This window comes from Ursus americanus, chromosome 2 (genome assembly GCF_024610735.1).
Source record: "Ursus americanus isolate L20-20 chromosome 2, mUrsAme1.1.p, whole genome shotgun sequence".
In the NCBI taxonomy this organism is placed as follows: domain Eukaryota; kingdom Metazoa; phylum Chordata; class Mammalia; order Carnivora; family Ursidae; genus Ursus; species Ursus americanus.
In genome coordinates, this window is record NC_142128.1 from 101,805,432 (window position 1) to 101,827,398 (window position 21,967).

Genomic DNA, 21,967 nt, shown 5'->3' on the forward strand with positions numbered 1-21,967 from the left:
AAAGTTAATGAATGGTTATCAATTTATCATGGGTAATAACCTAGCTGCAAATTGTAAAGAAGGCATTCTATCACTTCCCAGCATTTTTGCCTCAAGGCTGTATCTGCCTCTTCTACAGGATTTGGAGGCTCAGTCTCCCTAAAGCTTTTAACGGAGCACATTTCTTACCTGGAAACCTCTTTACACTTTGTAATAGTGCAGTGAAATATTAGCTGCTTATGTCTTGCTCTGTGTGATAGATTTTGTGTAAATAAAATTTCTTGATGTAGGATGCCATAGTTTTACGTTGAACCAATACAGCATTTTAGTTTGAGAGATATTTAATTTTTATATCAAATTCATTATTCTGTTCAGTTCTTACAAGTAAAGTGTCATGGTTTTCCAGCTCTCCAGCTTCTTGGTTACATAGTTAATGATTGGAAAAACAGAACTGTTTCAAGGAACCTTACTTTTTAAAGTTATTCCTTTTTCTTTTTCCCAACAAAGAGAAGAACACTGTAACATGAGCTCTTTTAGGTCAAGTTCTTGGACTTGTCTGTATTCTTATTTAAAAACAGCAGCAACAGCAAACCATTTCGCATTTCAGACCCTGAGCATAGTAGAATTCAGTAAATATTTGTTGAATTGAATTAATGTGAACTATCACCTTACTTCCCAAGTCATAAGTTTGTGGTATTGTAAAGTATCCCATACGAAGGGATGGGAGGACATTGATTTAACCCCACTTGTGGCTTCTATCCTGGAAGTATAAATAGACAGGATGACATAGCTAACCGTGTTTCTTTTCAGTTACAAACTTAAGAATTTCGGTCCCATTTCTTTCATTGTTAAAGAGCTGCCCTCAGAACTTGCCTCTGCTCCCGTTGCTTTATGTAAGAATTCTTTGTATATCCTGGAGTCCATAGTCTCTCATAGTTCATTCCCCCTTCTGTTTATCCCCCCTTCATTCTTCCCTTCCTTCTCCTACCGATTTTCCTGCTATTTCTTATGTTCCATAAATGAGTGAAACCATATGATAATTGTCTTTCTCTGCTTGACTTATTTCACTTAGCATAATCTCCTCCAGTCTCGTCCATGTTGCTGCAAATGTTGGGTAATCGTTCTTTCTGATGGCTGAGTAATATTCCACTGTATATATGGACCACATCTTCTTAATCCAGTCATCTGTCGAGGGGCATCTTGACAAACTGAGGGCTTCAGAGGGGAGGGGGTGGGGGATGGGTTAGCCTGGTGATGGGTATTAAGGAGAGCACGTATTGCATGGAGCACTGGGTGTTATACGCAAATAATGAATCATGGAACACTACATCAAAAACTAGGGATGTACTGTATGGTGACTAACATAACATAATAAAAAATTATTATAAAAAAATAAATAAAGTAAAAAAATAATAGTAATAAAAAAAGAATTCTTTGTGTATTTTTATCTTTCATTGTGACTCCTTCAAAGGACTTCGCACGGTGGCTTGTGTATAGCAGTGGTTAATGTCATTAGTGACTCTGCTTTAACGAAGCAGGAGAATAAACATTACTGAGATTTCTTTGAGGTTTCAGTATGTTCAATAATCTCATCAGTGATTAGTATTGCTGTAGGTTATTTACTTCTGTATATTTAAGGAGCTCCAAATCCTTTCAGCTTCTAAAAGTGGGAGGAAATGAAATTCCGCTCTCATTGACTCCTCTTTGTATTCTTATTCCTAAAACATGTATGGGAAAGCAGAGAGAGAAATTCTTCTATTAATAGTTTGCCTTATTTATTTCATGTATTGCTTTATGTTCTCTTTATGTGTTTATTCTATCTCCCCAACCATATAATCAATATTTTCTTTGATGGAGCCATACCTTAAGTCTCATTATAACTGCTGGGGAGAGTTGTGCCCACAGTAGGGACTGCAATTGTTGATTGGTTGCTTGGCGGACTGATGAGTTACTGGGCTCACCTTGACAATGAAAACATTTTACCCTATCAAAATGCACAACATTTGTTCTATGGGTGCATATCTGTCCTATAGAAATATTTCTTAGAGAGATTTGCAGTTTCCCTTCTTAACTCATTTCACAGCTGAATGATCTTACTTTTCAGGGAGCATATCTCTGTATTTATTCAGGATTTCTCCTTTTGCAGTGTGAACAGTTTCCTCTTGACCTAGCGTGAGTCAGCTGGTCTGCAGTGGCTGTCTTCATCTGGGCACTTACTGCTCGCCTTTCTTTAGTCGAGGTCCTTAACTAGACTAGAGCACCTGAGAAGATCCACTTGTACCTTTCCGATTTTCCCGTCTCTCTCATTGTTCGGAAAGCTGGTGCTTATTCAGGTAGTAAAAATGTGGACTGTTGTATGAACACAGTTGAGGTTTACTAATAATTTGCCGAAAAGCCACTCTGTATTCTGTTCATGCTCTTGGGCTGGTGACACTAGGGATTACGTTTGTGGAGGGCTGACCTAACTTGGGTATCAACGGATTACTTGACAAAGCTCACCTGCTTTCCACTGCTTTGTAGGGTTGGTTTGCTTCCTACTCTTACAACTTAGGCGCTTGCGGGGCCCTTTGAGGCTTTTTTTTTTTTTTTTTTTAGATTTTATTTATTTGGGAGAGAGAGCGAAAAAGAGAGCGAGAGTGTAGGAAGGGGCAGGGGGGAGAGGGGGACAAGCAGACACCGCGCTGAGCGTGGAGGGACAAGCAGACTCCTTGATGAGCCCATGTGGGGCTTGATCCCACAACCCTGAGATCATGGCCTGAGCCTAAACCAAGAGTCGGATGCCCAACTGAGGCACACAGTGCCTCTTTGAACCTTTTGAATACCTCACTTCCTATAAATTTCAAGTTCATATTCACTGTTGCAAATTTTTATTTGAATAGGAGCTGCATTGTATTTATTGGTAAACTAACAGAGATGTAAAGTTTTATTCAAATAGGAGCTGAGGTTTTTTTTGTTTTTAATTTCCAGTTAGCTTTTTTTGGTCACTAGCATAAATGGCATCTTTGTTATAAATATATTTTCTTAGTTTTTATTGTTAACGTATCAAAATACTATTGATTATTTACTTGATTTTTGTAATCAGCCACTACTGAATTCTCCTTTCTAACAGCATTTTGGCTTTTCCCCCCTTGGGTTTTCTAGCTACAGTCATAACGTCTGGATGTGTGGATACTTTTGCTGTCTCCTTTCCAGTGTAGAGATTCATAGAACATGTTGGTGGAGAGCCCAGGTTCTGGAACCACTCCTGCCTGGGTTTTAATCCCACCTTCAGGGGCGCCTGGGTGGCTCAGTCGTTACGCATCTGCGTTTGGCCCAGGGCGTGATCGCAGGGTCCTGGGATCGAGCCCAGCATCGGGCTCCCTGCTCCGCTGGGAACGTGCTTCTTCCTCTCCCACTCCCCCTGCTTGTGTTCCCTCTCTCACTGGCTGTCTCTCTCTCTGTCAAATAAATAAATAAAATCTTAAAAAAAAAAAATCCCACCTTCACTAACTTGCTGGCTGCATGACTTGAGGCAAGTTACTATCTATGTGCCTCCATCTCCCCATCTATAAAATGGGATCATAATAGTATACTTAAAGGATTGTTATGAAGATTACATAAATTATGTAATATGTATAAAATGCTTAAAACAATGTCTGACACATAGTAAGCACCATAAAAATGTTTGATAAATAAAAAACATCTTTTTTCCCTTGTGTTGGCTAAGACTTCTCGGTCAGAGTTAGAAAATGATGGGGCGCCTGGGTGGCTCAGTGGTTAAGCGTCTGCCTTCGGCTCAGGGCGTGATCCCAGCATTCTGGGATTGAGCCCCACATCAGGCTCCTCTGCTAGGAGCCTGCTTCTTCCTCTCCTACTCCCCCTGCTTGTGTTTCCTCTCTCGCTGGCTGTCTCTATCTCTGTTAAATGAATAAATAAAATCTTTAAAAAAAAATGATGAGCTTTCTTTATTCTTTCTAGACTTCAACAGAAATGCCTCTGATGCTTCATTATTTTAGTGTTTCAATCATGTTTCCATGAAACATTAGGAAGTTTTGGACTGATATAAAATTTTGCATTTTTCAGTTATATTAAAGAAATGGTCATCTACTGCTATTTTGGTAAGGGTTAAAAATCAGGAATCATTTAAAAATTTTATCTTATGCTTTTTGGCATACACCGAGGTCATTAACTTTTCTTTTTCTATTTATATGGTTATTTACATGAGTAAATGTTTTGGTATTAAGTGTTCTTGCTTCAATGGAATGAATACATGTGCTTATAGCTTAGCTTTCATTTGGAGCACTTCTGAATTCTTTTTGGTACTATTTTTAAGGTTTTTGCATTAAATATTCATAATTGAGATCTGACAGTAATTTTTAATCTGTTCTTTGTCAGGTTTTGGTGTGAGTGTGATGCTGTAATACTTGAACAGTTTTCTTTCTATCTCTACATGCTAGAAAAGTTCAAAAATTTTTTATTTATTTATTTTGAGAGAGAGACAAAAAGAGTGCGAGCATGGGGAGGGGTAGAGGTAGAGGCCTCCTTTCTTTTCTTTTTTTGTTTTTTTTAATGTTTTTTTATTATGTTAGTCACCATACAGTACATCCCTGGTTTCTGATGTAAAGTTCGATGATTCATTACTTGTGTATAACACCCAGCGCACCATGCAATACGTGCCCTCCTTACTTCCCATCACCAGCCTATCCCATTCCCCCACCCCCTCTCCTCTGAAGCCCTCAGTTTGTTTCTCAGAGTCCATAGTCTCTCATGCTTCATTCCCCCTTCTGATTACCCACCTTTCTTTATCCCTTTCTTCCCCTACCGATCTTCCTAGTTCTTATGTTCCATAGATGAGAGAAATCATATGATAATTGTCTTTCTCTGCTTGACTTATTTCACTTAGCATTATCTCCTCCAGTGCCGTCCATGTTGCAGCAAATGTTGAGAACTCGTTCTTTCTGATAGCTGAGTAATATTCCATTGTATATATGGATCACAACTTCTTAATCCAGTCATCTGTGGAAGGGCATCTCAGCTCCTTCCATGATTTAGCTATTGTGGACAATGCTGCTGTGAACATTGGGGTGCAAATGGCCCTTCTCTTCACTACATCTGTATCTTTGGGGTAAACACCCAGTAGTGCAATGGAGACAGCCTCCTTTCTGAGCAGGGAGCCTGATGCAGGGCTCAATCCCAGGACCGAGATCATGACCTCAGCTGATGGCAGATGCTTAATTGACTGAGCCACCCAGGTGCCCCTAGAAAGATTATTTCTTCTTTTATTTTTTTTTTATTATTTTTTAAGGATTTAATTTATTTTAGAGAGAGCGTGTGCACTGCATGAGTGGGGGGAAGGGCAGAGGGAGAGGGAGAGAGAGAATCTCAAGCTGACTCCCCGCTGAGCTGGAGCTGGAGCCTGTTCTTGGGGGTGTTTGTGTGAGGAGGTTATGGGGGTCGGCAGGGAGCCAGGGCTTGATCTCACGACCCTGAAATCATGACCTATGTGGAAACCAAGAGTAGGCCGCTCAACCAACTGAGCCACCCAGGCAGCCCCTCTTTTTTTTTTTTTTTAATTAAAAGAGTGTTAAATTAGGAATGGAGCTGAAAGATCTAGTCTAGCTATGTTAATTTTTTAAAAAAGATTTTATTTATCTCTCTCGGGTCTCGCATCCACAATGACCAAGAAAAGAAGGATGGTCGTGCCAACAAAGGCTGCGGCCACGTGCAGCCTATTCGCTGCACCAGCTGTGCCCGTTGTGTGCCCAAGGACAAGGCCATTAAGAAGTTTGTTATTTGGAACATAGTAGAGGCCGCCGCCGTCAGGGATATTTCTGAAGCGAGTGTCTTCGACGCCTATGTGCTTCCCAAGCTGTATGTGAAACTACATTATTGTGTGAGTTGTGCCATTCATAGCAAGGTAGTCAGGAATCGCTCTCGTGAAGCACGGAAAGACCGAACACCCCACCCTGATTTAGACCCGCGGGTGCTGCCCCACGACCTCCACCAAAGCCCATGTAAGGAGCTAAGTCCTTACTGAAGGGACTGAAGAAAAGCTGTTCTCCAGAAAAATAAATAAATAAATGGCAGTTATACTTCAAAAAAAAGGAGAAGATTTTATTTATTTATTTGAGAGAGAGCAAAAGCGATCACAGAGGAAGAGAGGCATCACAGAGACAGAGGAAGAAACAGACTTGCCACTGAGCAGGGACCCTGATGTGGGACTCGATCCCAGGACCCTGGGATCATGACCTGAGCTGAAGGCAGACACCTAACCAACTGAGCCCCCCAGGCACCCCTATTTGTCTTAATTTTATAGCTGAAGAAACAGTGTTGGGGTGCCTGGGTCATCGGGGATTCTGGTTCTCTCTCCCCCCCCCCTCAAATAAGTGAATAAAATCTTAAAAAAAAAACAACAACAACAGTGGCTTGTATATAACTACTTAATGGTAGCTCCTTGGGGGTTAGGGTTTGGGGTTGTGTTGTGGGGAAAGTAACATTTATTGAACATATGCTTCTGTGTTTAAAAATAATATCATACTTCTGATGTACGCATTAGATGCAGGTTTGCTTATTTGAAATCTAAAGTCAGAATATAAAATCCTATTGATTTAAAAAAATGGACTTTTTTTTCAATGATCAGTTTTAGACTCATAGCAACATTGAGTGGAAAGTACAGAGAGTTCCCAAATACCACCTGCCTGCACACTTGTACAGCCTCAACCACCGTCAGCATCCCCGACTGGAGTAGTGCATTTGTTACAGTTGATGGGCCCACACTGGCACATCATTAGCACCCAAAGTCTGTAGTTTACATTGGGGCTCATTCCTGGTGTGGGTTGTACATTCTGTAGGTCTGAACAAATACACGATGACTTGTACCTACCAGTAGAGTATCACACAGACTCGTTTCACTGCCCTAAAAATCCTCTGCTCTGCCTGGTCATCCCTCCCTTCCCCTTCCCCTTCGGCAACCACTCATATTTTTCCTGTGTCCATAATTTTGCCTTTTCCAGAATGTCATACAGTTGGAATCCTATATAGCGTAGCCTTTTCAGACTGGGTTCTTTTATTTAGCAATATGATTTAAGTTCTTCTATGTCTTTTCATGGGTGGATAGCTCATTTTTTTAAATTGCTGAATTATATTTCATTGTCTGGATAAAATTTTAATGGTTTTGGATGGCTGAATGTCTTTCCTGAAGATCTTATCTCAGTCCCTTTTTAATCCCAGAATTTAGTCAGCTAACAAATATTTGTTGGAAGCCAATACTCTCCAAGGCTGGGGTGATACAGCAGTGATCAAAACAGACATGAGCTATGCCTGTCTTCATGGAACCTGGGATAATTTCTAGAACCTAACAGGTGCCTGGATCAAGTGTTACTGCTCACGGCCCATCAACTCATTGGAGATTCTTTGTCTTGTTTTCAGGCATGGTAATACATACTTAATTCCACTAGGTGGTGGTAGAGTCATGTACCCAGATTATTTTGCACTATAATTAGGTCACTAATTGTTTGCTTGTAAATACAGTTTTCTTTATAGTAAGTAAAATTTAAATCTGTTTATATTAATTCACTATAATGTAATCACTAATTAAAATGAGAACTTTTAACACATCTTGCAGAATGAATCCCAATAGGTAAAATTTATCAAATTTTTAAGTTTTTCTTTGTTTAATAATGAAAAATGTATTGAGATTTGGCTGCATGGCAGACTTTGTGCTAATATTGGGGATTTGGAGTTGAATATGAATCCCTTTTTGTCTTTGATATATTGCAGTTTAATGAGGGAGATAGACATGAAATACTTGCAGTGAAATGTATGCGTATTAAGTGTACCATTAGATGAGCTTTGACAGATGCATACACCTGTGTGTAGCCCAGATCCTTCTGGAGTTATAGATCACTACCATTTTGGGGTGGCTGTTTTTAAGGGTCCTGAACAGGCTAAGTAAGCAGAGGAAGCCAGTTGAGAGAGAAATGGCGATGATTAAACCCAGCAGTTACTGAGAGGGTCATATGATTTATGTATCAGTTCATATTCAGCCCTTGTGAGTCCTGGATGTACTTGGGTTCTGCCCTTAAGATTTTACATGAAGTGGTTTTGGTGGTTTTCTTTCACTTGTAGTCAAAATAGGACATCCATGCTAGAATGCCCATCTTTACTTTCCAAGATGAGGGACTTGGTTCCATACTCCTAATAACATAACTTAAAAAAAGAAAAAATAACTCCCAGACCTAATACCAAAAGGCTATTGAAATTGAATCACAGGGTGAGATGTTTCAATGGTGAGAATCATGGCCTGCGCAAAGCGGGTAACTTCTTTGAGCACTTTGTTCTGGGCACTATTCTTTGTGGTCACCATTGCTTTTTAGGACAGTCCCGAACAGCTGGTGCTTATTGTTTCTTGGGTTGGGGACATGAGTGAGGAAACTCATGTTCAAAGACATTATAGAATTTACGTGACATCAGAGCTAAAGGAGCAAGATTTTTCCAGCCAGGTCTCTCTGGTTCTAAAGCAGGACTCCCGACCCCCGCCTATACCATGCTGTCTTGGAAGGAGTGTTTAAGTTACAGAGTGAAAGACACCACCAAAATAAAACGAGAGTTACAAGTGATTTTCCTAGTTGTGGAAGTAAATGAAGACCATCCACACGAGAACAACCCACGGCCATTTACTCAGAGCTTGCTGTAGTAAGGAAGGGAGTCAGCCCTCATCACTTTCATTTGGCAGAGATTCAAAGGCAGGCAGTGAAGTGGGAACGCTTTTGGTAGAAAAAAAAGGGAAGTTCAGGTGTGCTCTGGTTGGAGCTGTTTTATAGGAAGCTGGAGGCAGACTAATTAGAAGCAGGACATTCTATGGGATTGGTTTGGTGCATTTTTAATTTTCTCTGTTGGTCGTAAGTTGAAGTAGGAGCAAAAATGAGGGAAGCTGTCTGTAATCAAGTCATGGTCATCTGGGGCCGATCATTATTGCTTGACTTCCTGTACTGGTTACTGTAGATAATGGGTTGGTTTCCTGGGCTGGATGTTGATTTTATCGTAGTAGATGTATTTGGGACGGGTAGTTCTTGCTAAAGGATCGATGATATAAAATATATTCAAATATATTTTATTTTCATAGGGTAATGACAGTTTGACTTCAGGACAGGGAAGAGTAGAGGAAGAAGAGAGGATCATTTCTTGAACAGTGGAGTTCAAGTTTTATCCCAAACTCCATGCCTTGGTTCTTAGCGTGCTCTCAGGAGCAGAGGCCTCAGTGCCCCGTGGGACTTGTTAGCAATGCAGGTGGCCAGCCCTCGCCCAGACCCACCAAATCAGAAAATGGGAGTGGCACCCAGCAGGTTATTTTTTCACAAGCCCTACAGGTGGCTCTGACACAAGCTAAGGTAGGGAACCACCACTTTCTATCAAGGAATCCTGATAACCATGAGGCAGGTTAGACTACAGCCCTGTTTCATGGTTAAGCAAATGAGGTGCAGGTTGGCAGCTCGCTCTGCTAAGTATGGGAAGTGACAGATGCAGGCGTGGAGTCCAGGCCAGTGGGACCGGAAGGACCCATGCACTCAGGTGAGCTTCGTGTCACGTGAATTTTACTTCCATAAAAACCAACCAACCAAAGCAACAGAAAACTGTGTGCATTTCTTACAGGTGCTGTAAGAAATTAAAACAGATTTGGTGGCTTAAAAGAGAGATTCGTCCTCTCAGAGTTCTGGAGATCAGAAGTTTGAAATCAGGGTGTTGGCAGGACTTTCTCTGAAGGCTATAGTGGCGAATCCTTCCTCGAGTCTTCGGAGCTTCTGGTGGTCCCCTGCACCTTGCGGTTCTTGGCCTGGAGTGCCATGACTCCAAGCTCAGCCTCTGCTGTCACATGCTTTCTTCCGGCATGTCTGTGTCTCCGCGTGTCCTCTCTGTGTGTTATTTTCTTATAAGGACACGATTCACTGAATTTAGGATCTACCTAATGTCGTATGACCTCATCTTAACCAATGACATCTGCAGAAACCCTGTTTACAAATAAGGTCACATTCCGCGTAGACATGGTATTCAACGCATGGTATTCAATGCATATTATTCAATGCATAGAACCTTTGTAGAAAACCCGTTGACAATACACGAGAGTCTCTTTCTGGACACTCTTTTCTGTTTTCTTGACACTCTTTTCTGTTTTCTTGACGTATGCATTTATCTCTGTGTCGGTACGATGCTGTCGCGATCACTCTAGCTTTATAATGAGTCTCGACATCACGCACTGTGAGTTGTCCACCTTTGTTCTTGGTGAGATTTGTTCTAGCTGTTCTAGGTCTTTGCTTTTACATATAAATTACAGAATCAGTTCGTCTATTTCTATAAAAATGCCTGTTGGGATTTGGATTGGGATTGCTTTGAATCTATTGATCAATTTGATTTCTTAACATTGATTGGGTTTTCTATAAATGTATTTAGGTCTGCCTTTCACAAGTATTTAATGGTGGCTTGAGGTGTTCCTTGGCCTGTGGTTGCAAGTCCAGTCTCTGTCTCCGTCTTCGTGTGGCCTACACTCTGAGTCTTCTCGCCTTCTGCCTCTTATTGGGACAGCCATTGCTAGATTTAGGGCCCAGCCAGGGAATCCCAGATCATTCCTTCTTGAGATCTTTAACTTCATTACATCTGCAAATACCCGTTTTCCAAATAAGGCCACATGCACAAGTTCCTGGGGTTAGGATGTGTTTGTATCTGTTTGATGGCCACTCTGATCCCCTGCGAGAACCGTGCTCATTCGCGTGCTTGAAAAATTATTACTTTACGGTAAAAATGCAAACCAAATCTTGTTTACTCACCGAGTACAGGAAATGTTAGGGTCCATTCTTTACTGATCTTATTTCCTACAACTAGCCCCAGCTCACTGGACCCCAGACACACTATCTTTTTGCAGTTTGTGAAACACTCCAAGGAGGGTTTTTTCCTGTTCCCATTGCCTGGGTTTCTCATCCTCCAGATGCTACAGGCTACTCCCTCAGATTCATTTGGGTCTCTGCCCAGTGTTATCTTATCAGAGGGGCTCTCTCTAAAATATCTATATTATTCTTCATCACTGTGCTGCTTCATTTTTCTTCTAAGCATTTAACACCATCTATTACACAATTCTTTCTCTGGCTGTTGTTTGTCTTCACAAACTATAATATGAGCCCCATAGCCATAGGGTCTCTATTATTTATTAATATATCCCCAACACCTAAAAAGTATCTGCCACATGCAAATATTTAACAAATGATTTTGAATTAATTTAAATGAATGTGGGAGGGGAAAATAAAAGAAGACAAAATCAGAGAGGGAGACAAACCATAAGAGACTCTTAATCATAGGAAATAAACTGAGGGTTGCTGGAGGGAAGGGGTGGGGGGATAGGGAAACTGGGTGATGGGCATTAAGGAGGGCACGTGTTGGAATGAACACTGGGAGGAATATACGACTGATGAGTCACTGACCTCTACCTCTGAAACTAATAATACAATATATGTTAATTAAATTTAAATTTGAATTAGTGGGTGATTTTCTTTAGTTGAGAAATAACCTTTAAACAAGGAGATGACTTTTTTTTTTTTAACAGATTTGTTTACGTATTTGAGAGAGAGAGCCAGAGAGCACGTGCACACACACCCGTGTGGAGGGGAGGGGCAGAGGGAGAGGGAGGGAGAATCCCAAGCGTACTCTCTGGACTCTCCACTGAGCCCAGAGCCTGAGGGGTCGAACTCACTACCTTCAGATCATGACTTGAGCCGAAATCAAGAGACGGATGACCAACTGACTGAGCCACCCAGGCGCCCCAAAGGAGACGACTTTTTAAATCACAGGTCTTAAAAAACAGCAGCTTAAAGAAGCTCCTAATTGTCAAGTTTGGGACAATTGATTTTTTAAATTTTTTAAATTCTTATGTATTTATTTTTTAAGTTTGGGATAATTTAAATATCAAGAAAGAATAATAACTCTAATTGATTGTAATATTTTGAATAAGTAAAAATCTCTTGGTCTATAGTGGTACAAAAAGGGTAGTTGGGGAGGAAACAAAAAAAGCTCTACTTATGCCTTCTCTTTTTTTTTTTTTTTGTTTTTTTTTTTTATTATAATAATATTTTTTTTATTATGTTAGTCACCATACAGTACATCCCTGGTTTCTGATGTAAAGTTCGATGATTCCTTAGTTGCGTATAACACCCAGTGTACCATGCAATACGTGCCCTCCTTAATACCCATCACCAGCCTATCCCATTCCTCCACCCTCCTCCCCTCTGAAGCCCTCAGTTTGTTTCTCAGAGTCCATAGTCTCTCATGCTATCCTGATCTTCAAGGTTTTAGGAAACATGGGATAGAGAAACAAGGTAAATGGCCTCAAGAGGAAAAAAGTCACATAAGTTCAAAATGCATGACATTTAATAAGACAGTTTTCTGGAACATTTCACAAACTTATTGCAAGAAAGAGACTCTGCGTGTGTGTGTGTGTGAGAGAGAGAGAGAGAGAGAGAGAGAGAGAATTTTCTAGACTGAAAGAAATTGAAGAGCCATAATTAACGCTTGTGATGTATGAACTTAGATTGGATCCAGGTTGAAGGGGGAAGTTGTAACACACATTCTTTCACCAATTGGAAACATTTGAACACAGACCGCGTAGTAGATAATATCACATAATCGTTGTTTATGTTCTTGGGTGGGATAATAGCATATGATCGTAGCAGAGACGTCATTCTTAGGAATCACATGCTGAGGGTTCTCGGGATGGTTGTGACCTCTGCCGTTTTCGAGTGGATGAGCAAAAGAACACACAAGTGTGTGTATGTTGGGGCAATGGAGCTGACATGGCAAATCGCTAACACATGTTGAATCTGGGGAAAGGGTATAGTAGTGACCACTGTATTTTTCCCCCCTCAATTTCTCTGTCTGAAAAAGGTGGGAGGAAAATAAGGAAAACAGTTCTCTTAAAAAGCTTCGTGTGAAAGAATAGTGCTCAGCAATCCAAGTGGTGATTCCCTGGCAGTTAATTCCCCGGAGGAGGTGAGTCTGCCTTTAACTGGGAAAGAGTGTGGAATGAGGAGTTGACTGAGCATGAAGCTGACCTGTCCACCATGATTTATGAATGTGAGTGTCCTTCTAGCTCTCCGTATGTGGGTATTTCTGTAGACTAAAAGGTTGAAAAAGAAATATTGGAAAGAATCATCCTTGTATTGGGACAATCAATCTTAAAAGACAGGTGAGACCACTTTAGGTCTGTTTCCTGTGCGTCCGTCTCTTTCTGTCTCTGTGTCTGTCTGTCTCTCAGATATTTGTGAGAGGAACTACAGGGGTTATGTTTGTTTGCAAATATCAAATATTTTTAGTATTTTTACCTTGTCATAAGCCTGACATTTTCCTCTGGCTTTTATAGCCAATAGTCAGTTTTTCTGTTTTGAAGCCATCAGTTATGGTATTGATTTTACAAGTATTCTTTTTTCATACTGCATTTTGTTACTCAGCTTTAAGGAAGCTAAGGGGACCAAAAAAGTTGGGTGCATGCTGTAATTCACTTATTCAGTCACCCACCCAATTTCTCAGAGAAAGGCAGAACATCACAGATTACCTTAAAATTAAATCTAGTTTCCAAAGGAAATGATATAATGATAGTAGTGCGTTTAACACTTTAATGCAGTTTTTATTTATAGGATTTGGTATTGCTTCTTGAAAACTTTATAACGTAAAATAGAGAACTTGCTCTAAGTTATGGTGTGATAAAGTTAGCTAGGATGCCATTTCTAAATCACTGCTTTACTGCAAGAATAGGAAACCCCTTTTAATAATGCAGTGTCGTCAGATGCCTCAACTTACAAAGGTTTGTAGAATTTGTCCCCATATGGTACCAGTGTAAATCATACATAACTTTTCATTGAAAATTTAGAACTAGACAGAGATCCTGTTGCGAACTCAGAGAGCCAGCTTGAATTGGTTTAGAAAAACAGCACCTGTTAGATAATATCTCTAATGTGAAAGTTCCATTTACTGAGATGAGTACATTTTCTCTCCCAGATCCCATATTGGATAATATGTCTTTTTTTATTTTTGATATTCTTTGGAGGATTCTGTTCATTTTAATAGTAAATTGCCCCACCGTAGGAGATAAATAGAATTAGTTCCAGAGTTGCCTTTGGGACAAACGCGGTAGCACATTATCTTGCGGGTGTAGTGTCGTGCTGTCTTGATTCTCTGCTTACCTGTCGTTTGATCCATGTAGTGATACACTGTTTCATAGTTTGTTTGGTAGTAAACTAAGCGATGATTTTGGCTGTATTTCCACAATAGCATTGGGAAACTATGCCGTATCTTCTTTACCTTTTCATTATTTGTTCTTTGTTTTTAGAGGCAATTGATATAAAGGAGTCTTTTCATTTACCTTAGTAAATGGGGAGGTAAAGATTAAGAAAGAAACCAGTTGTAGCAAAGTTTGAAATGCAATGGAATTAACTGCTTGAGATCTTGAATGAACTTGATCTGTGGGGCAGTTTGTTAGTTATATATTCATGTTATTCAGTCTTAACAGATGTCTAGCAATGCCTTACTTTTTATGAATTATTAAGGTAATTCCTTCACTTCTAGAAATATTTTCTTTTTTTTTTTTTGGACGTCCACTCACAGGCAAAGCTCCAGGCACCTTTCAGAAGTGAGAATGTTTGTGAAATTAAGTCTAGGTCATTCAGGCAAATTAAGTTCTTATCTGCACTAAGCTTTCCCAGACAAATGACTGGAAGTCCCCTCCGTACTTGCACAAATTAAATTCCTAATCTCTTGGTTTGCAAAAGACTATGTCTTAACACCTGTAGGGGTTTTCTAACTCAGCTCTCTTGAGTTCATTTTCTTTGTTGTAAACTGTGTCATATGCTATTAGACTCTGGGCACCTTAAACAATTTGAAATTCAGATAAAGATTTGTGAGTGGCTTCAAAATAGCAGAATCTTCTTATTGCTATTTATCCCTTAGGTGACTGACTAGTAAGAAGGGAAAATTTTTATGTTCCTCCTAAACTGTGTTCTGATTGGGGTTAGATTCACAGAAGGCAATTTTAGAGACATAGGACAGACTTGTAATTGAAAATAATATGTTTTCTTTTTCTCGGAGTTGACCGTTAACAAGTTTTTTCTTACTCGTAGCCCAAACCGCTGGCTCTTACTATTTACCGAGTGTTTACTCTATGCTAGGTTTGGTGTTAAGTGCCTCCTGTTATGTCATCCAACCTCACAACAGTTCAGTGAAACAGTAAAATAAAGTTGTTATGTCACCATCATCATCATGATGACATCTTTGCCATCACTCATATTTTTTAAAAAGATTTTATTTAGAGAGAGAGCGAGCATGTGCACGTGCACGTGTGCGTGCAAGCAAGTGGGAAGAGGGGGAGAGGGAGAGGGAGAGAGGATCTCTAGCGGATTCTGTGTTGAACATGAAGCCCGACTCGGGGCTCGATCTCACAACTCTGGGATCATGACCTGAGCTGAAACCAAGAGTCAGACGCTCAACCTACTGAGCCACCAGGCGCCCTACACTCATGTTTTATAGATGAGGAAGCTGAGCCTTCAGGAAATAAAGGACATGTGACCTTTATTATGTTGAGGTGTGTTCCTTCTTGACCCAATGTGTTGAGCATTTTTATCATGAGTGTTGAATTTTGTCAAATGCTTTTTCTGCAGCTACTGAGATGATTATATGGTTTTTATCTTTCACTCTGTTAATGCGATGTATCACATTTACCAATATGGGTACGTCGGTCGTCTTACTCAATGGTGAAATGGTGAAGTGTTGAAAAGCTTTTTCTCTAAAACAAGGAACAGGACAAGGGTGCCCACTCTCACTGCTCCTGTTCAATGTAGTACTGCAAGTCCCAGACAGAGCAGTCAGGCAAGGCAAGGAAAAAAAAGCATCTGAATCAGAAAGAAAGAAATAAAAGTGTTTGTTCGTAGATGACATGATCTTCTCTAAAGAAAACCTGAAAGACTCCACTAAATAACTGTTAGAATAAGTGAATTCAGTAGAGTTACAGGATACAAACTCTAGTGTAATGTACATCATGGTGACTATAGTTAACAGCACTGTATTGTGTATTTGAAAGTTGCCAAGAGAAAAGGTTCTCACCCCCGAAAATACGGTAGCTATGTGAAGTGACGGGTGTGTTAACCAGCCTTATTGTGGTAATCATTTCACAATATAAACATATATTAAATAATTATGTTGTATACTTTAAACTTATACAATGTTATTTGTCAGTTATATCTCAATAAGGCTCGAAAACAAAGGGGAATAAATGAATTTATTCCAAGTCCCGTGGCACGTAAGTGGTAGAGCTGGGTCCAGACCCTGTGTTTTATGCTTCCAGAGTCCAAATTCTGCACCCTTATGTTGAACTTACATATTTATAGCTTTCGCCACGTTGTGCTGATCTTGATTCTGCTTCGTGCTTACATATGATGATGGACAGTTTTCACAGTTTATGTTCCTTGGCTTTACAGTTTGAGTTCTGCTCTGGAGCTCTTTCTTAGATTAGTCTTTAAACTGGAATAAGTGTACCTGGGGTTTCAGGGAACTTTCCAGGGATTTTACATGCAAAAATGGTTTTAATGGTATTTAGATGCTCAGTGTACCTATTTACTTTCCTAAGATTGGTTTCCTGAGAGCTCTTGTGGTGGCTGGCTGATGCTCCTTTCTGAACTTCCCATTCACAAATTGCTTTTCTTCCACATGACAAAGTCATGCTTCTCAGCCAGCATGAATCCTTCAGTAGTTGCCCCAGGGGGCAAAATCTTCTGGTTCTTCTAATAAAGGGATCATTTAAGAATTCTTAGCTCCTGGAGGAGAAGTTATAAATAGTAAAAGAGAGTTTTGGTCAGAATCATAGGTGGGGCAGAGTCTTACTTTATCTTGGTGACAAATGCATGGCCGGATTCCATGCCTTGTTTATTTCTTTTAGAGTTCGACTTGGTGTGTGTGTAAGGGGTAGGGAAGTTTACAGAGAAGGAAGATTAGCACATTTATTTGAGTCGAAAATGTGGTCGGGCTTTTCTGAAGGACAGTTTGATTTTGTTTATTGATTTGACAATGAGGACAGGCTTAGCAGTTAGATTGTTTGGTGGACATTTCATTAAGTAAGTGAGTGAAATCTACAGCTCCCAGTGTTGCAACAGTAGTAATATATTTAAAATACGTTTATACTGTGGTATATTTTATTTATATATATGTGTGTGTGTGTATATATGTATACCCATATGTATGTACATACATGTATGTAGTGAAATATTATTCAGCTGTAAAAAGGAAGGAATGCTGCCTTTTGAGATAATGTGGATCAACCGGGAGGACGTTATGTGAAGTGAAATAAGCCAGACAGAGACAAATACTGTATGATATCATTTATTTATTTTTTTTTAATTTTTTTTTTTAAAGATTTTATTTATTTATGTGACAGAGAGACAGCCAGTGAGAGAGGGAACACAACAGGGGAGAGGGAGAGGAAGAAGCAGGCTCCCGGCCGAGGAGCCCGATGTGGGACTCGATCCCTGAACGCCGGGATCACGCCCTGAGCCGAAGGCAGACGCTTAACGACTGCGCCACCCAGGCGCCCCTGTATGATATCATTTATGTGTGAAATCTAAAAAATTTGAACCGGGGAGTAGAGTGGTGATCTCCAGGGGCTACGGGAGGAAACAGGGTGATGTTGGTCAGAGGGTACAAGCTTTTATTTATAAGATGAATAGGCTCGGGGGTTCTCATGCACAGCATTGTAACTTTAGTTTATAATAGTATATTGTATGCTTGAAGTTTGCTAAGGTCATAGATCTTAAATGTTCTCACCACGCACACTGAAGGAACTACGTGAGGTGAGGGATGTGTCCATTAGCTTGGTTAAGGCAGTCATTTCACAGTGTATATGTATATTAGATCTTCATGTTGTATACCTGAATAGATAATTTTTGTCAGTGATACCTCAGTAAAGCTAGAAAAATAAAATGAAATACATAAATACTGTGCTAGAAATGATATCCCTAGAAATGCATGATAAAAATTTAAGATGTCAACCTGAAAATGCCAGAAGAGTACAAGATTCTTTTAGGAGGTGCAAAAGCAGAGGACGTGAACCCCACGGTGTTAGATCACCGTGCTCCCTCACCTACCCCTGCACCAGCAGATGGAGCATGTCAAATTTGAGGATCAAACAGAAAAGTATTAAAAAGAGCTCGGCATTTATTAGAGTCTCATTCCTTGATGAAACCAGGAGAACTAATTAGTAAGAGGAACTTGAGCAGACTTTTTATGCCAAAACATGTGTAGGTGAACTAAAGTGTTAATGCAAGAAGTAAGAGAATGAAAAACAAAACAAGTACAAGGAATACACAAAACCCGCAAGGTTTTCATTTAAATAAGAATATTGTAAGCACAGTGGACCTTCAAGTCTGACGCTGGGTACGTGGAGCACCTTGGACGGAAAGTCAGTGGGCAAGAATCCTAGAAGACGCGGGAGGTAGCCTGAAGTTAGGGGGACAGCCGCCAGGTGCAGAGATGGGAAAGCTAACTTTCCTTCCCAAGCCATTGGATTCCTACCTCAGTTTATCCGCAGTGATCAGCCGTTCATTCCCTTCTTGCCTTGCTCATCACAGAAGCTTTGAGGGAGTAGAACCAGTGTGTGCCTTGCTGGTCTGCTTTACCAGTGAGCCAGTGCATGTATTCATTTGGAAGCAGACATCTGACCTTGTTGAATACCCAGTTCAAAGAAAAAACATTTTTAACTTAACCTCCAACCTCCACATCAGTACATTTCTTTATCATAATATTGTCTTTCCTTTCCTCATTTTTTATGTGACTACTTTTACTCTGTTTACTACTTCTCACTAAATCTTCTCAGTTGTCTTTTAATGAAAAATTTTCCTTAAGGGTCCATTCGTTTTGTCCCCTTGCTCTTAGGTCACCCCTTCCTTGTGGAGTCCCAGTATGACTGTGCACCCCACTGTGCCCTCAGAGCACCTGCATTCTAGTACTTACCATTGTTACAGGATGTGGGGGTGTGTGGGTGGGCTTCCTCTGCTCACTCGGGAGAGCCCTGAGAGTACATGTAACCTGTGATTCTCAGTGCTTTCCGGAGAGGCTGTCACGTGGTGGGTGTTTTCTGCTTGTTGGCTGAAGGACTGGATATACGAACATCAAGTCATTAGAGAAAGTAGTGAGAAGAAAAGACTAATAATAGTATCAGGCAGCATTTCCAGTGTGTTTATTATGTGCTGTGATGTGTGCACGAACTCACGGAGCCCTCACAGCTGCTCCAGCGACTCTCACATCTTTTTTTTTTTTTTTTTTAAGATTTTATTTATTTATTTTGAGAGAGAGAGAGAGAGAGAGAGAGAGTGCATGTGAGCAGGAGGGACAGAGAGAGAAGAGAGGGGATCTCAAGCAGACTCTGTACTGAGCTTGGAGCCCTGCTTGGGGCTCGATCTCATGACTCTGAGATCGTGACCTGAGCCGAAATCAAGAGTCAGATGCTCAACCAACTGAGCCACGCAGGTGCCCCAGGGGACTCTCACATCTTATTCTGTGGATTGAGGACAAGTGAGAGTGGCTGGACAATAAACTTGAACTCACTGTGAAGTGAAAATACAAAGGAAGCCTTTAGAGTCTGTTTGACCTGCTCTTGGTGACACGAGAGCATAGCCATTGTGGCATCGGTCTGCGGGCCCTCGACAGGCTCTCTGCGTTCAAATCCTGGTCCTCATTTTAAGCAGCTGTGCAAGTTATTGGCCAAATGTGCCTTAATTTGCTCATCTGCAAAATGGGGGTGACAATAAAATGTAACTTATGCAGTTGTTGGGGACACTAAAGGAGTTCTTGTGTGCAATGTGCTGAGGCAGTACCCAGGAAAAGTAAAGTGCCACCATGTTATTTCATAAATGACTGTATTATCATTTTTACCTAACCCAGTGAAATGATTTGAATGTCAGACTGCTGGCTGTCTTCTTTGTTTGCTTTTACAGACAAGAAGGCTTTAGCGGGGGAAGGGGGGTTTGGGCACCTTGGTGGCTCAGTTGGTTAAGTATCTGCCTTTGGCTCAGGTCATGATCCTGGGGTCCTGGGATCAAGCCCCACATCGAGTCCCTGCATCAGGCTCCTTGCTCAGTGAGGAGTCCGCTTCTCCCTCTCCCTCTGTTCTCCAGCCCCCCTGACTTGTGCTCTCTTTCTTTCAAATAAATAAATAAAATCTTTTTTAAAAAAAGAAAGCTTTAGGGGAGTGCATTTTCTATATGAATGAGAAGTTACTCAGACCGTAAAATGTCAGTGTTGTTAGTTTAGGGAAAAAGAGAAGGCGTTCCTTGTCTTTATCTTAGTGCTTCTGTGAAGCCCCTAGAATGCTTTCCAATTTCTTGCAGATTTTAATGTTCCAGTGATATCAGAAAAGGAGTGACCTGACCATTTCTTAAATAAAGATCATTAGTAACAAGTAATATCAACTTACTGTTTTTAAGTGAGTCCCCATTTGCTCATGAGCGTACTGGGGTACTTTTCTCACAGGATTCTGGTGAGGGTGAAATGGGATAATTTGGAGTCACTGTAATCACAAATTCTGCAGCATTTCACAAACCATGTCTTGGCCCTTTAGATGACGACTTTGAAACAAAAGTATTTTTGTACTTAATGAATAAGTTAGTGTCCGTGAATGAGATCTAAGAAAGGACCACTGTAGAATGAATTAACTTATAATAATTGCTCTTTAGGTCTTCCTGTGGGTCTTCTCATGAGCTCTTCCAAAGTCTTGTGGGAAAAGTTCCTCCTCATATGTCTGTAATACGAACGTCCTGGTGAAAGGCCAAGGGGAGAGGCACAAAACAGAGATTAAGGGTTACCTATCATTTGCTACTGCATAATAAGACCAGATTGGAGGACCGAGGTTCACCCCACTCACAGGTGTGCATCACTGCCATGGCCTTAAACCAAGCAACAGGCAGAGATACCCTTACAACACATGGCGGTGAAGGCATTGTTCCATTCACGAAGGGATTTCTGCCTCTCTTAGGAAAGTACAAAGGAAGGGGCACACCAGGACATTCAGAAAAGTGGTCACAGATGAGAAAGCCCCAACCCTGTAATTATGAAGGGGATTTTGTGAACTTTTTCCCTGAAAGCTCTTGATTCTGCTGCTGGTTGTTTGAATTTCCCTTCTGTACTCTATTAAAGTCACACATGAGACTTTTCCATTTTAGTCGCAACAAAGTCAAGATTCTTAGCTTCACCTGAAATACGTTTGCACACTTATTTTAATTTAGTTGTCGCACCTCCAAAGTCATTTGTTTTGTAGACATGTTTTTTGTGTACTTGTTGATTTGAGGAGAGGGTTCCTACATCTATAGGCTGCCTGAAAAGATTTCTGTAAATTTGACTTTGTAATTAAAAAAAAAAAAAAAAAGTACTGGGGCACCTGGGTGGCTCAGTTGGTTAAGTGTCTGCCTTCGGCTTAGGTCATGATCCCAGGGTCCTGGCTGGGATCAAGTCCCGCATTGGGCTCCCCACACCGTGGGGAGTCTGCTTCTCCCTCTCTGTTTTCTCTCCCCCTAATCCCCTGCCCCAGCTTGTGCTCTCTCTCAAATAAATAAATAAATTTTAAGAAAAAAAAGATACTATTCTGATTATTTGCCCTGTGACCCTAAATATCATTAAATAATAGTAGTTTGTTCATCGGTATAACGAGCATGATTTTACCTTTCTTACAGGTTTTTTTTTGTAAGGATGAAAGAGCTTATGGCAAGTGCTAATTAGTCTAGTGCTTGGCCAGTGGTAAGCAGTCAATATGAGGCAGCTTTTATTATTGTTCATTTTTAATGGTATTTAGTGACATGGGCAAATAATCCAATTGAGTGATAAAAGTAGATTACAAAATGGTATCCCAGATCTTGAAAAAATAATGTATATACCTTTTGTGTGTATTAATGGTGGTTGCCTTTCTGGGTGATGGCATTATTTTCTTTTGTTTTTCTTA

The 21,967-nt window shown here is 40.5% G+C and overlaps 1 protein-coding gene and 1 pseudogene across 1 annotated transcript in view; both read left to right on the forward strand.

The window, feature by feature from the left end:
- LOC123790966 (small ribosomal subunit protein eS26 pseudogene) overlaps positions 1-6,039 on the forward strand; it is a 61,754-nt pseudogene extending 55,715 nt beyond the window's left edge.
- The window catches only part of SMYD3 (SET and MYND domain containing 3), a 691,979-nt gene that overhangs the window by 60,003 nt on the left and 610,009 nt on the right, over positions 1-21,967 (forward strand). The window lies entirely within an intron of this gene.